Here is a 4,576-nt window from a genome sequence, read left to right on the forward strand (position 1 = left end):
CCCGCCAGCTCAGGTGCATGTGGCTGGCGCCTTAGCTGCTTGAGCTATAGGTGCTGAGCCAGATGTAGGAGTATAAAGCCAGCCTCACTTCATCTTAGGACAGCTCTGTGGGGCACCACAGCTTGTGGGAATGAATGGGTCCTGGCCACTTCCCAGTCCACCACTGCCTGCTGCCCAAACCAGCTGCCCTTGTTCCCCCACAGGTGCTGTTCCCAAGAGGCCTCTGCAGTCAATCTCTCCGTCTTTGTTTCTAGGGAGACCCAGCTCACAGATGGGGTAGACCTGGGGCTTCTCTCTCCACAGGTTCCAGGGCCTAATAGTTTCCCATGAGCCCCATCCTTCATGGTGACACTCCCATGTCTCTGTCATTCATTGACACAAATACCCTACTCAGACCAAACCATATGGACACTATGCTATGAACCATGCACCCAATTGTTCATGTGGGGGTCAGGGAAGGCCTCTCTGAGGTGACTTCTGAGTCAGTTCCAGAGGAGAGGAGGGAAAAAGCTGTGAAGATGTCAGAGGGAAGAGTACTCCAGGCAGAGGGAACAGCCAGTGCAAAGGTGCTGAGGTAAGAAAACCCTTGGAATCCGCAAGGATATTGAGAAGGCCAAGCGTGTTAGAGTGAACTAGGAGGAGAGTATACAAATGAGCTCAGGGAGGAGGGCTGGAGGCCAGATTATACAGGGTCTTCTGGATATTTGGATTTAACTCTGAGTAAGACAGGAGCCACTCGGGAGTTTTGAGCTGAGGCGAGATATGAACTAATAAGTTTTATAAGACCTCTATGGCTTTGTTGTTGAGAATAGACAATTGGTTGTATTGATAAGCAAAATAGCTGAACATTGTGAGCATTTACTAAATACCATCAATCCACTGGAGCCTCACAACCACATAATGTAGGTTGTGTCATTATGCCGATCGTATACAAGAGACTGAGGCTCAGAGAGGTTGAGTCATTTGCCCAGGGCCTCATAGCTTGTATGTGGAGGTGCTGGATTCAGCCTGTACCTTGAGGATGTGGTGCCCTCGGAACTGAGTGTCCTGGATGACAGCATGAGGCATCAGGACCCAGAGGCCTGATGTCCACAAACCGCTGAATCTGATGAAGGACATGTCATATCTTGTCTGGCATCTAGGCCCTGTCCCTGAGGCAGTGACATTTCTTTAGCCCCACTTCTTGGTCAATCTCTTGCTGCATGGGTTCTACTCCATTCAGAAGGGGGTGGGAAAAAGAGAGTCTAGACTATAGGATAGCTTACTGCTTTGGCCACCTATCCCTACCTCTACATCCCAGATGTCAAATCCAGGATTTTATTTGTTTTTGTTTTTCGAGACAGAGTCTCACTCTGTTATCCTGGGTAGAGTTTGGTGGTGTCATAGCTTCCCAAAACCTCAAACTCTGGGGCCCAAGCTATCCTCCTGCCTCAGCCTCCTCAGTGGCTGGAACTAGTTGTGCCTGCCTAGTTGTTCTATTTTTAGTAGAGATGGGGTCTCACTCCTGCTCAGACTGGTCTCAAACTCCTGAGCTCAGGTGATCCACCTGCCTCAGCCTCCCAGAATGCTAGGATTATAGGCGTGAACCACCACACCTGGCCTTAAACCTAGGATTGTATATATTAACTATAATCTCCCTCTGGTTTTTTTTTTTTTGGTAGAGACAGAGTCTTATTTTATTGCCCTCGGTAGAGTGCCGTGGCATCACACAGCTCACAGCAACCTCCAACTTCTGGGCTTAGGCAATTCTCTTGCCTCAGTCTCCCCAGTAGCTAGGACCACAGGCGCCCGCCACAACGCACGGCTATTTTTGGGTTGCATTTCAGCAGGGGCTGGGTTTGAACCCCCCCACCCTTGGTATAGGGACTGGTGCCCTACCCACTGAGCCACAGGTGCCGCCCATCTCTCTCTGGTTTTTACAATGTATGTTCTCCTCACACTGCTCCCTGCTGCCTAAAGTACACTGTGAGTCTGTGTCCTGGCACCCACTTGAACGACATCAGGCTAAGGACAGAATGAGCTGGTCCTGACCTGTAACTGTAGACGATAAGGAGCCCATATCTGACTAAGGGGCTGGTTGTCTCCATTCAAGTAAAAAAGATGCTCAGAGTGGAATTAAGCAAATCTCTTGAAATCTGTGCTACAGTCCCCCTGCTCCTACATAAATGCATAAAAGCACAGTATATTAGAGTTAGAGAATAGCCCAAAGCAATGGTCATGGCAAATATTTGGTGCTTTTATTTCACATCCTAATTCTTTGCCCACTACAGGCATTAACAATCAACCCCAGCACTCTTTCACACTAAGCCTCAGAATCCTTCTCAGATCCCCATTATCAAATGAATGAAGTTAACATATGAGATAAACAGGCTCCACCGTCAGCACAATGATTTTACTTGCAGAAAATGTGAAGCCCAGAAATGTGGAGAAAATTGTCACACAGTAATCCAAAAGGCAGAGTAGGGGATCTGGGACCCAAATCTCTTGCATCTTATCCAAGATGGTCAGTCCCCACAGATCCCAAAAAGGAATGAATCTTGTTTCAAGTCTTACCTGCTGCATGCGAATGAGAAAGGCATTAACGATGTCCTGCTGCTGAATTGTGTCCAGAGTGGCCTCATGCTCCCTCATCACCCAGACCACAAACTCCTTCCACTTCTCAAAGGCCTCAATGAAACAGGTTATGGACAAGGAAGGTGACTCTATTGAGTGGGGAAAAGGTCAAATCGGGAGGAGACCCTGGAGATAGTGTTTTTAGTGTGTGCTATTCCCTCTGTCTTAAACATTGTCCCCCATCCTCCCTCTCATTTTTGCTGGCTCACGCCTGCTCATCACTTATATCTTAAGTTGGATGTAATATCTTCTGGAAGCCTTGCCTGACCCCGAGACTGTGTCAGGCAATGCCTCTGTGCTGCCACAGACCCCTATAGATCCTTGATCCAAACCTTACTCCTGTCTCTGTGTACCGTTCCCAGCATTGACCATTCTGAGCTGTCACTGCCTTGTGATGGGGTCCGAGATCTGTCTCAGTTACCTCTGTATCTCAGTCACCTCAGCATCACCCAGCACAGGTTGGCATGAGGTAGTGGATTCAGTTAATGACAGTTGAATTGAGGGTTAAATTTGTTGTTTCCCTGACCACTCTGGGTCATCAGGGTCTCATGATGGTCTGTTTACCCCCACTAAACTATAAGCCTCATGAGGACAGGACTGGGTACTGTGCCTCTGGTACCCAGCAAAGAGCTGGACACAGCATAAGGTTCAAAGTAGACCTTTGAATTGAATGACGGGAGCTTGGAAGAAGGATTGTGGCACCAGGGCGTAGAGTGGGATTCTGGTACCTGTCCCTAAGATGGGTTTTCAGCCCACAGCCTTAGGAAAGTCTTAAAATCCTCATCCTGGTAGTCAAAACAACAGTGGAAAACCACACAGCAGATGATGTTGGAGACAGATGGTGAATTAGGAAGGTGGTGATCAAAGCTGTTCTGTGCAGAAGGCCAAGAGAGGCCACGTGCTTTTAGGCACCAGGGTGGGTTCCCAGTCCACCTGCTACACAGAAGCCAGAGTGATTCTTCCAAAGCACACATCTGACCATGTCTCTCCCATAATAAAAATCACTCTATGTCTCCTCCTCAGTGCTCTCACAACAGTTAAAGCTCTTAACAAAAAAAGCCTCCCATGTCTACTGCCTAATAGTCACTCCAGCCTTGCCTTTCACCACCTTTTCCCACACTCTGGGCTCCAGAATGGAATTTTTTTGTTTTCTTTTGCAGTTTTTGGCCAGGGCTGGGTTTGAACCCCCTACCTCTGGCACATGGGGCTGGCACCCTACTCCTTTGAGCTACAGGTGCCACCCCTCCAAATGGAATTTTTCACCATTTCTCCAGTGTACAAAACTTCCTCATCTCTGGATGTTTGCTCGTGCTCTTTCCTCTGCCTTTTTCTTTTCTCCCCAAATAAACTTCTATTCACCCTCAAGGGTCCGCTCAGAAACACCACCAGAACCTCTTCTCTGAGCCCCTCTCCTACTCTTGGTCAAGAACCTTGTCTGGGCTTTCCCTATCATAGACCGGAGGTCTGTGTTGTGAGGGGGGAGCACAGGGCCCTTTGGACCCCACAAGTGGGTCCTGACCTATCCTTGTGTGGGGTAGCAGAAGCGGTGGTCAGTGAAAGCCACCTGGAGGAGTGGATATCTGAGCTGAGACCTGAACAGCAGCAGGAGTAGTCACAAGCCATGCTAGGAAAAAGCAAAAGCACATTCCAGGTCAAGAGTCTGGCCTCTGTGAATGCTCCGAGAACCTACATCAGGGAGGTTGTGCAGACTGTGCATTGCACAAATGTGCAGAACTAAGGGGAGGCCGATTACATTGCAGACGCCTGGATTTGCGTATCTATTACGACAATTTGTTAGGAGATGGCCATCAGGTGTCTTTCTTTTTTTGTAGAGACAGAGTCTCACTTTATTGCCTTTGGTAGAGTGCCGTGGCGTCATACAGCTCACAGCAACCTCCAACTGCTGGGCTTAGGCAATTCCCTTGCCTCAGCCTCCCTAGTAGTTGGGAACATAGGTGCCCAC

Source organism: Otolemur garnettii, unplaced genomic scaffold (assembly GCF_000181295.1).
Source record: "Otolemur garnettii isolate 467f Iridium unplaced genomic scaffold, OtoGar3 scaffold00233, whole genome shotgun sequence".
Taxonomy (NCBI): Eukaryota; Metazoa; Chordata; class Mammalia; order Primates; family Galagidae; genus Otolemur; species Otolemur garnettii.